Genomic DNA, 12,603 nt, shown 5'->3' on the forward strand with positions numbered 1-12,603 from the left:
TAAATTCGCAACTCGTTATCTCTCGCTTACTCAAGGCGAATCGTTCCGCGCCGGCTTTCGCGCATGCTATCCTTGTTGTGGCATGGCATTGAGTGTCCCCCTACTCCAGGCGGGCGCACATGGCATAGCACCGCCGCAGCAGTACGCAACTCGTCTCGCGAATTTGATCCCTCTCGGCTTAGCGTACAGACTGATGAAACTGGTGGGGGGAAAGCCACTCTGAGAACCCGGCCGAACTTCGCGGTGTCGTCGGGGCGGATTCTTTTCGCGCTCTCTGTGGTTGGAGCTTTTGCGCTCTCATCGTCGAATTGATTGAATGTGCAAATTTTAACCGTTCGCTCTCCCGCTCATCCTGCATGCAAAAGAAAGCGGAGAAAGAGTGCAGTCGCTTTGGAAAATGGCGCTTTTCAAGATTTTTTGATTTTAAATTGCTTCAGAATTAGAGTAAGCTAATTTTTTTTAATTCAAATATATATCATTGGATTGTTTAGTCTAATAAGCAGCTTTAAATAAGAAAATGCAGCATTTTTGATCGAGAATAAGCCATAGTAGCCAAAGTTACTTAACGACCACCATTGCTCGTCACCAAACGAGATCCGCCGAAGCCGCCGCTCAGCAATTCAAGCTCAGCGGCGTTAGGCTGGTCGCGCAAATACGAGCATGCGATTGGCGAAAAAATTCGCAACTCTTTCTCGCGCACAGGAGAAGACGGATAACGGTTGTTTGCGAATTCTCCCCACTCTTAGTCGGTTGGCTACGGTACGGAAAGTGGCTTCGTCTCCTTTGGAGGAGAACATTCGGTGCATAACGGGTCATTAACGGTGGACTACCGAGTACCCCTGCAAAAACGGAATCCCGTTGACGGCCCACGGTGGCACTGCGGGCTGAGAGTTGGGTTCGCACTTGGTCGCACTCCACTCCGAGTGCAATGGAAGGGGGCATTCGCTTTTGGCAGCGCTAGATGAGTGCAAAATTTTCGCAAACGATATAATACTGAGGTTTCACGAATCGCGAATCATTTCGATCGGGTTTGTGCGTCTGAAAGGATTGACGGTCGGATTTTCACAGCTTTACGGGAGAAGTTGATGATTTCTTAAAGGTTAAGGTGCTGAGAATGGTTCATTCTCTTGTTAGCCGTTGGAGAAAGCGGATCTTCGGAGGCTGCTGACAATGGAGCTGGTGGATCATCGTCAAGGATTAACTTTGGATTACCAGTGTTTATAATTTGTACGAAATGAGAATATTTTTTTGGTGACTGAGAGAATACGAATTATGGCCTTTTAAATACTAAGAAGTGATAATTATAAGAGGTGTTGGTGTATGACATTTTCTTCCTTGGATATGATCAGATTATTCATCTTAATCTTCTCTGTAAAACAGCGCGAAAATGTGTTTAGTTATAAAAGCTGGGAGTGAAATTAAAGTACAACCGAAAAGTTGACAAGGAAAAATTCGAGGAGTCGTTGCGAAAGTGAAGTATTTTGTGGTTCAGAGCATATTCAGTGGGCTTTATTGGCCAGCTCACACGGTTTGGATTAAGGAATCTAACCCAAGATTATACTTTGAGAGTAGAACGAATTTATATTTATCTACTTATGTTTGGAAAAACTTATGTTGAAAATCCACACAATATCAGTGTCAATTCCTGAAAATAGTAGTGTTCTGATGTGAGAAACTTGTGAAAAGTTTGCTATGGCATGAGTTCATGTACGTGATAGATTTTGAAGAAAATTCGGTTTTACAAATGAAGATAGCTACAAAGAGCTAGTTAAACTCTTTGTTGCAACTGTGAGGCACAAATTAAGTGAGTCTATGTGTGTTTAGCAAGGCAATAATTTTGTGAACCAGTATTGGATTATAAAACCTCGAACATATATAATGTGACATTTAAAAAGGAAGGAATTATGAATTATCTTTTTTTTTTTTTGAAAAAGACACATTGGGAGTCCGTGCATTATCAGTGTTAAAAAAAAAACAAAGTATTGGTGCCACATTCCGATTCGGAACTTGACCTTCTGTTCATTATACACAGTCTTCGCAGCCAACTGTTTAGTGAACAGGACAATTGTGGGGCTAGCGCTACGATCCTTCTGACACTAACAGTCTCTCCCGAGCCGAGACTCGGATCTACGACTATTGGCTTGTTATTCCAGAATCGTACCTTGAGATCAACTGGAAGGATCATTATCAGTGTTACTCCCATAAAAATAGTGGTCTAAAAACGTATATTGATGTGAGAAACTATGCCAAAAATCAACAATAGTTAGAATTAACCAATCAATTAAAATTTAGCGATATGTTATCAAAAAACTTCGATTCTTTAAATGAAGATAGTTGCGAAGTGTTGTGTTATTAGCTCATTTGTTTTGCAAATTTTGAAGCACAAATGTTTAAGTGAGTGTAAATGTTTTTTAATGCAATAATGGGTGATTGTTGTGTTCTGAACATTACATCAACAGTTTTTCCACAAAATTTTGAAGAAACCAAATCAATACGGATGGAAAGGAGAAAAACTTCCAAGAATATCAACAAACGCCACACGATCGCCGAAATAAAGTAAAAATACAACAGAAACTATAAACATGTCCCAAAACTCATTTAACATACATTGAATTTTCGGTTGAGCATGGAAACTCTGCCATTCTATTCGAATTAATATTTCCAACGCTCTAATTAAACTACTCGTTTTATTAACACCGATCAGTTACCAGTTAAAACTGATGTATTTTTTATATTTTTGGTACTAAAAATGTTGAATTCATATTTAACTGGAATATACATTATTGAACATCACTTCAGCTATGTTTCAATTCAGCGTTCGTACCGCCGCACAGTGGGACGAAATCAAAAATAGTAGGATATTGGTGTTTGTGATAGGACGCATGGTTTTAGCGTTTCAATGTCCTCTAGAAAGTTTCTCAGTTTTATGAGTACTTTATTTTGACGGTAATTTTTTTTGATTAAGGGGGGTGTACACCAAAATAAAAAGTTGAAGGGTACGTGCTTGAGTGCACAAACGTAGGCTTGACGTGGGACTATTGTGGGTGTAAAGATTTAATTCTGCCATGCCATAGTATATAACACACACCAAATGTACAAATACCATACACAACAATCAATGAACGAAAAAAAAAACACATACACCTGTCATAAACCAAAGCATACAAACTGATAGGAAAAATAATTAACTTGTTGCCAACAAAAGTATTCTATAATAAATAAATTTACCTCGGATGAATGCGTTTTTGCACACACATGTTATACACACATACACGTTTAACACACACACATACGTTTTAACACACACACACACACATTCACACACACACATTCACACACACACACACACACACACATTCACACACACACATTCACACACACACACACACATTCACACACACACATTCACACACACACACACACACACACACACACACACACATTCACACACACACACACGCGCGCGCTACTCACACACACACACACACTACTCACACACACACACACACACTACTCACACACACACACACACGCTACTCACACACACACACACACACACACACACACACACACACACACACACACACACACACACGCTACTCACATACACACGCGCTACTCACACACACACACATACACGCGCTACTCACACACACATACACGCGCTACTCACACACACACACACACACGCTATTCACACACACACATACACACGCTACTCCCTTACACACATACACATACACGCGCTACTCACACACACACACACATACACACACATACACACGCTACTCACACACACATACACACGCTACTCACACACATACACACGCTACTCACACACACACATACACACGCTACTCACACACACACACTTGGTATACGACACACTTCCAATGGTCCCTTCCAACGGCTTCCAATGGGCCCCGGTCTCTGCTTTTCTTCGTCGCTTGCGTTGGGTGATGAATGCAATGCCAATTGGCTGGCATTGCTAGCCAATGACTGAATGCGTGAAATCATTTCGTCTATGTTTTTGAAGTCTGCGTTAGGGAAATATACCAATCGTATGAGAAATATATGTGGATAATCGACCTTCACACTTTCTCGCAATTTTCACGGAGTAATGAGAAAATGGCAACTAAAATAATCATGTTATACAAATTTTGTATGTTTTAGCTTTCTAACGGTATGTTAACTATTGAAATCGGAACAGTTGTTTGAGCGCTATTAGCATCTAAAATCTTCTATTCCGCCTACCAAAAACGTTACATGTTCAATCCAGTTTTCCCAGAATGTACCTTAGTATAGTGAAGAAAGACGTAGTCCCACGTCAAAAAAATAACTTTTTTATTTCTCGATAAACTTGGTAACTTGCTTCCGACACATTGTAGCACTAGCTATTACGAGCAAGTTTGTAGAACATTGGAAAATTCTATCTCTTAAACTGACAAATTTATAAGGTTTTAAAGTAAAGCATCCTCTTAAAATATGTTTCTACGTGATAACGCTCTTATCTTAGTTTTGCCATTATTCAAATGTTCTACAAACTTCAAACTAAGATTAATTGTCACATTTTTTTAGAAGAAATCGTGTATCGTTATCTCTTAATTTGGAGGAGTTATGTCTGTTTTTGCACTTTTATGACACACTTTTCAAGAGAACATATCTCGCTGAAAGGCAGATGTTGGCAGCTACTTTCAGCTTCATTTTATTTGGATACTTATTCCCTCCAATTGTGTATATATTTCGTACTGGAATCGAAGGGGATTGATAGCAATTTTTCAGAAATTAGGTTGCAACTTTTTCAGGTTTTGATTGTTTTTTAATCAACTTTGATCAACGTTTGGTGATTTAACAGGTGCTCGGAAATTTAAGCGAAGTGTTGAAATGTGTAACTATGAAAAATCTTCAATAAAAAATTTGAATTCATTGCATTTCCTTTTCGCATTAGCGAATCTGACTTGAGCTAGACGTCAAACAATTCGGATTTTTTTTTCAATTTCACATTTCGCCAAAATTTCTGAGCACCTGTTAAATCATAAAACGTCCATGGCTTACTCATTTACACGCACTGGATGTCCGATTTAAAAAAAAAGTTGATTAAAAAATAATCAAAATCCAAAAAAGTTGCAACCTAATTTCTGAAAAATTACTATCAATCCCCTTCGATTCCAGTACGATATATATACACAATTGGAAGGAATAAGTATCCAAATGAAATGAAGCTGAAAGTAGCTGCCAACATCTGCCTTTCCGCGAGATATGTTCTCTTGAAAAGTGTGTCATAAAAGTTCAAAAACAGACATAACTCCTCCAAATTAAGAGATATCGATACACTTTCTCCTAAAAAAAGTGACAATTAATCTTAGTTTGAAGTTTGTAGAACACTTGAACAATGGCAAAACTGACATAAGAGCGTTACCACGCAAAAACATATTTTAAGGGGGTGCTTTACTTTAATACCTTATAAATTTGTCAGTTTAAGAAATAGAATTTTCCAATGTTCTACAAACTTGCTCGTAATAGCTAGTTCTACAATGTGTCGGAAGCAAGTTACCAAGCTCATCGAGAAATAAAAAAGTTATTTTTTTTATTTTGGTGTACACCCCCCTTAATCAAAAAAAAAATTACCGTCAAAATAAGGTAATAGTTTCGTCATTGTAATGTACAGAATAATAAAAGGAACATTCTATCACCAATTACACTGGTCGACAAAAGAGAAGAAATATGGGGCTCTAAAGTTTAAAATAGTTGCCCTAGGAATGATATAAGTTTTAAACCATTCCTGTAAGTTTTGAAGCCTGTTGTATGCAGAAGTGCGTCAAAATGCGTAGCCTTTTGATGCCTAATCGAAACAAACCAAATACAACACGCTTGAAAAGGGGAATTGGGAAGGTGGTTACATTCCATAATCCCCAAAGTATCGACGAACCCGTGGTTCAAGGGGTTGGATGTAGGTCGGGATTTCATTTGCGTGATGTCCCGGCTTATGTCCAATCACTATAGATTTGACGCGCTCCTCAGTCGTGTTGGGCTCGGGGAAAGTGGTATCTGTGCCTGTGGTGAAGGTTATCACGACATAGAGCATGTGGTTTGGTCATGCCCTGTACACCGTGACGCCAGGTCTAAATTGATAGCTTCCCTGCAGGCCGAGGGTAGACAGCCGGCTGTTCCTGTTCGTGATGTCTTGGCGAGCCGTGACCTATCCTACATGTCCCTTATATACGTTTTCCTGAAATCCATCCATGCCCCAGTCTAGTCCCGTTCCCCTCCGTCTACACCCAACAAAACGACAAGAACACGTTTGAACCTTAAGCACAAAACCAGCAACCAGACCCCGCACTATAGAACCAGGACCCAAGGACTACGAGCCTCTGTCCCAACTCACGACATCGTGGCTCAGCAGAACGAATCCATACATGCCATTCGACGATTATCAGACGACCATTGAACAACAAAACACTGATTGGAAATCCCATGCTAGTTTTAAGTTAGACTTAATTTCAGCTCGTAGTCGGCAGCGAGGATAAAAAATTTGCTTTAGTTTTTAAGTCATCAGATATAATTGGCGCCGTTAAACATTAAATTGTATTTGTGCCGTGTCAAATAAATGTTATGTGAAGAAAAAAAACACGCTTGAAAGGCGAATCTGATTCAGTTAGAATAAAAAACCAGGGGTTTTTACTCCAGTTTTGGAATGAGAGCGCCTTTTTAAGATACCTACTCACTCTTTCTGCGGTATATGCTTTTGTTGATTTTTTTTTTCAATTCTTTTATTCAGAAAGTCGATAATTTTCTAAACGTAGGACTACGTCTATCTGGAAGTTAGGTGCCTAATTTGAATATCAAGAAATTCAACCATGGAAAAGTGGTCAGGGCGGTTATATTTCAGTCAGTTTTTATCAAATTATCGAGGTTTTGGCATTAATCGATCAGAACAACAACAAACAATTGATTGAGACACTATTGAACAAATTGGTAAACAACATGGATTATCTAAATCATACCGAGCAACCGATTTCCTTGCTTCCCAAGCACAACTAACATTAAAGTATACAACTGATCTGACTTTGGAACGATTTGTTGTTGTTTTTGAGTTTGGTTTACTTGCTCTAGTACACACGCCACGCTCACGGGAAATTAATGAAAGGTGCCATTCAAACATTTTTCCATCATTTTCATTTCAAAACCGTACCGATGTCATACGGACGCTAGGTGCTGATCCTGAAAAGGAAGAAAAGGCAAAACAGCACCGGGTATCTCTTGCCGGGTTTCACTCGTATATCTGGCGGCTGTTGAGGTGTACTTGGTAGCAAAAGTGTCAAAAATGGTAGGCGGATGGTATTCAAGACACGACCGCATGACGTTGACTACCGTTTTTTTATATTCCATTAAAACAAAAGCACGCAACGCGTCTATTACAAAATTTCGATGCACCAAAAGGTGCCAGTTGCCGATTATTCTTGTTTACTGGTTAGTCCGTCCAGAATTCCAGCCATTTCAGTATTTTGCAGTAGCCATGTACAGAACTCAGATGAGGCAGGTCGTTTATGGTCAACAGATGCCTATCTTAAAGTCTGCAAAATCATCGTTGAATGGACTCTACGTTCTTTTCAACCTTATACATCTGTTGGAAAGGACGGAGTCTTTCTAGTATTACTTCAACAGGAAAAACGAGCCAGTGTTACCATGAGTTACATACCAAAAGCCTGAAGACGGGTTTGAGTTGTCTAAATTCCAAAAGTGGGAAAAAGAGACAAAACGACTTTCGAAGCCGTTAGACCAATCAATCCGTTGAGTTTTTTAAAGACTATGGGAAAAATTTTGGTACCTTTATTAAGTCAACAAGTTTGATGAAGTTTACTTACCAGTCAGGAAAATCTCCAATAACGGCGTTACAATCGCTAGTTAGTAAAATCGAGAAATCGTTTCAAGTCAAAGAAATAGTTCTCGTTGCTTTTCTTGATATTGAACGAGCATTTGATAATGCATCCTGTAGTTCAAAGCGTTCCGCCAGGGCCCTGGTAACTGTATTATTGAATGGATAATGGCGATGCTAAAAAATCGAGAAATCAGCTGATCTTAGGGGTGCGCAGCTAAATATCAGATCGATAAAGGGATGTCCTCAAGGAGCAGTGCTTAAGCTTTTATTGTGGTCCTTAGTTGAAGACGAACTTCCTAAAAGGCTAGCAGAACTAGGGTATGAGGTTACGCAGACGATGTAGATGGAGTTCAACTTCAGTTTGCAGAAGAAGGTTATACTTTGGTGTAACTTTGGGTAAAAAAACTGAATTGGGTCTCCCATTTAGATACCCTATGGGTTTGTAGCAGAGCCGTGGGGAAAGCATGGCGACTACGACCCAAAACAGTCCGCTGGATTTCTTCGGCAATTGTTCGTCCGGAAATCAGCATGATAAACTGCAGAGGCTTGCCTGTGTATCAATAACTGGGCCAATAAAAAGCACACCATCAGCTGCTTTGGAAGCGCTTCTCTACATGCTATCCTTTCATAAATTTGCAAAGTAACAGGTTGCAAAAAGTGTTCTGCTATTTAAACGTCATAACAATACGCTAATAAGATAAAAACATTCAGACCAAATTCCGATGTTAAAACAATAGAAGATTGCATGACAACGAAGTCAAACTAAGACATTTCCTTCAAACTGAATAAATCAAGCCGCTATGAATGGGACTCAGAAGGGCCGAGTCTGCCGCCAATTTTTATACTACTGGATAGGAAAAATGGGTGAAAATACTGGAGCCAGTGTTTAATCCTTGAATCAGTAGCGTTATACCAGTGGGACACAGCCCAATGATTTTTCAAGCAAAAATTCATACCATTATTGAGACAATTACGCTAGTCTGAACGAAGTTACTCAGTCCGGAATCATTTTGTGGGGTCCCTGAATGTGCTCTGAGGACTGAATTTATAATCTTATAATCTGGGAAATGTCCATAGTAGAATCAAGCTGGATCGCTGCGGATGCATCCAGACAACAACAAAAAAATATCGAACCGAGTGCAGGAAAAGCCCGGATCTTACTTAATCTCAACAATAATGACGGGCTCGTCGACCGGTCAGTGCCCATATAGGTAGCACCTAAATAAAATTGGAAGGACTCTCTCAACAGAAAGCCAATTTAACACTGAGGCTGCTGCACATACCTTACCTTAACATACCAGTCAGTTCCAGGCCGAAGTGTCCTTTGCTGTTCGAGAAATGTCGTCTCCATTCAATTCGGTCCATGGCTGTAGCTCGCCAGCCATGTCGTCTGGGGAGGCCCCGCAGGTCGTCTTCCACTTGATCGACCCATATTGCTCGCTGTGCGCCCCGTCGCCTCGTTCCAGTCGGTTCGTTATCAAGATCCATTTTTACCGGGTTGTCGTCCAACATCCTAACGACATGCCCAGCCCACCGCCATGATCCATTTTCCATCTGCACTCCACCACAGCACCTTCCGTTCGAAAACCCCAAGGGCGCGTTGGTCCTCCACGAGCATGGTCCAGGTTTCGTGGCCGTAGAGGACTACCGGTCTGATCAGTGTTTTGTAGATGATTGACTTCGTGCGGCGGCGGATTTTATTCAAGCGGAGCGTAGTATTCCAAAGTCCGAAGTAGGCACGATTTCCTGCCATAAGGCGCCTTGCCGTAACTCTCTTCGAGATTCGAAGGGACTCGAGAGTGTCCCCGAAACTCGAAGTACGCACATCACCCGGTCCATCGTCGACTTGACCAACCGTGTCAGTTTATCCGGAATGATATGTGGGCACGTTATACTCACGCACATACACTTTGCAATTGTGGAGCATTGTTTAATCAAGGGGAATCAATATTTGGAAAAGGGCTACTAAAGCCCCTTGAAATTAGGCATTGTGATCCTGGCAAGGTGTTGGACTTCATAAAAAGAGTCGATCCTAACTTGGATCGGGTACTATGTCGGCCAATATTCATCACATCTTAATTGTGACTAATACCAAATCTTATATGAGTCATATAACAATAGTCCTATTTATTGTTTTGGATCTATGGCAAAAAATAAAAAATGATTATGTTGAAGAAATGTATTTAAAATGTTGCCAATCTCCAGTATAAATGATCTTCTTTTAGACTTAGACTCAGGCGTAGTAAAATCAGCTCTTCTAATTATCGCTCTTTATCAGAGGTGAAAGAAAGTGAGAAAGTAATTTTATAACTGTGAAAATCGAACAATAGTTTGAGTATATACTAATCAGGATATGGAACTTCTTTTGCAGGTTTATTGCAGCATTCTAATGCAAAAAACTGTCAAAAAAACCATTGCCGAAGTAGTCTCATACTCTACGTACCTCGAGATCAACTGTTAAGTAATAGAAATATATTTAAATTGACCAGGGTAAAAGCAGATTTTCCTGCGTTCGCGTTCCCTGTTAGACCTAAAACTTCATATAAAATTAAAAACACCAATTAATTTTTATTCCTGATGACAATAATTTTTTGAAACCTTATCGTATACTATAATAATTTTACAACGTTCTGGGAAAAGGTTAATTTCATTGATTACATGTATAATATTTACATAATGTTTAGTGTTTAACATAAGCATAAGCAAACTCCTGGTTCAACTTTTTCATGTTATAAATTTTTCCGAGACAGAGACAGAGCACGATTTCAAATTAAATAAGACAAAGGTTATGACTTAAGTGAAAAGAAACTTCTTATAACATTGGCACTTGTGCCAAAATAAGGCGGAAGTTATTGCTATGTCCTTCCCTCGACATTAAATGTAACTAGAATGATAGAAGACGAGCAAAACTACGTAAACACATAATTATACGGAAAAAGAATCAAATTACCATAAAATACACATAACAATCACTACACTCATTCCTCTCAGCCAGTACAAATTATTCATAAATAATTGCCAAAAACCACCAACCGCTCGCCAAAGACAATGTTGACAATGCACCAATAATGTGCAACAATAAATCCCTAACCTCTCAACAGAGTGTCTCCAGCCGGGTTCGACAGTGCCATTGACTGTAATCTGCCACACAATGATTTATGAAAAGAAATCCAACAAATTGATTGCAGTCCCCGGAAAGACGGCAACGAAACAGCAGCAGGAGTAAGGGCAAAATTATAAGACCGTGTGACTTTTGACCGGTGCACAGAAACCTCGCTGGATTGGCAGCCTCTGCTCTGCAGACTATTATATCAGAATGAGATAAAAAAAAGCATCTAACAAAGAAAGCCTTCCACTTGTTTATCCTTTTTTATTTCGTTACTTCCATTACCTCAACCGGTGTTGCTGCACTGTCCCTCCTGAGAAAGGTCCCGCAGCACGGCAGTAATGATCGTCACACGATCGTTCAACCATATTCGGGCGGAGTGCATCCATAAAAATTACACCTTCCTCACTAGTGAGCGACGAACGGGAAGGATGTGGTGGAAAGCAGGTTTTAGGGTCATCAAAAACGCTTACTAACTTTCGAGATCCTCCAATTGGTAACCCTACTGCAATCGGACCGCGCCGAGGGAAGCCATCGAAAAAATGGGCACGATCTAAAGCGGACGGGTGATCGAAATCCCTGGAAGAAAAGGGATCCCCAATCACGTGGAAAATAACAACATGTAATAAAGGACAGGTACGAATAAAATATTGGATAAAAAGGATATTAGTTTATTCGTACCTTTTTTTCGTCGACTCCGCTTTGGGAATCAGTTTCGTAGGAAAACTTTCCCACTGATTCCTTTTATTTGCAGCATGATCTTCACGGACCAATGGTCGGCTGTGTCTCGGTTCGATCCTTCGGTGCGTCATCCCCCGCATGAGGTCCTTTTTCCAGCAGGCAGCGTGGCAGCGGAGGATTATTTATTATGATTTTTGATTTGCAATGTGAATCATAATCGTTCGATTTCGTTTTTTTTACTTCAGTTTTCTTACCACTATTCTTACCTTCTTTTGTACGAACGCGAAGACGCTTCGGGGATGTTCTCTACGCGCTATCTTTTCATTGCATTATAGAGGATTGTAGCGATGCTCCTTTCTTGAGAGATCTGCAGGTTAAGAATAGCGCGGTGCGCGGATGGTTGCTTTTGGGTGCTGAGTTTTATGGGACCGGTTTTTTTTCTCTCTCGGAATAGCCGGCGTGGGAAAGTTGGCAGTCTGTGGCTAATGCGCTGGAGACAGGTGACGGGATTTATTCGCGCTGAGAAAGTGAGTTTGGTGACTTTGATTGTGATGATGATAGTAGAAATAACATTTATAGCAACGTTTCAGAAAAATGTCATCTAAGTATGCACTTTTGAATCAGGTTAGTAGTTACAGGTTTTAATATGAAATAAAATAGATCAAAACAAAGCACAGGTGAGTACGTACTTGATTGTCCATTAGGAAGGTGTCTTCCTCGTACAGTTCTTGCACCTATGCGACCGGTTTTTTCGTTACTTCAATGATTGTACTGTGAAACGGAAGGAAATAGGTATAAATGCTTCGGTCCGTCTAAACTAGGGTGCCTCGTATCGCCATACACAGTTAGTTGATGGCTCCGCTGGGTGGTCCTTTGCTTCCTCACGCATTATTTCTATCGCCCAGTGATACAACGATATGTGTCGTGTGATAGCTTT

At 40.2% G+C, this 12,603-nt stretch overlaps 1 long non-coding RNA gene across 1 annotated transcript; it reads right to left on the reverse strand.

Moving 5' to 3' along the window:
* Positions 1 to 11,362: 11,362 nt before the first annotated feature.
* On the reverse strand, positions 11,363 to 12,171 carry LOC129722450 (uncharacterized). The gene is made up of 3 exons (XR_008727604.1): positions 11,933 to 12,171; positions 11,667 to 11,812; positions 11,363 to 11,564 (listed from the first exon to the last, which is right to left on the reverse strand). It is a non-coding gene; the product is annotated as an uncharacterized LOC129722450 (long non-coding RNA).
* Between the last annotated feature and the right edge of the window lie 432 nt (positions 12,172 to 12,603).

Source organism: Wyeomyia smithii, chromosome 2, assembly GCF_029784165.1.
Source record: "Wyeomyia smithii strain HCP4-BCI-WySm-NY-G18 chromosome 2, ASM2978416v1, whole genome shotgun sequence".
In the NCBI taxonomy this organism is placed as follows: Eukaryota; Metazoa; Arthropoda; class Insecta; order Diptera; family Culicidae; genus Wyeomyia; species Wyeomyia smithii.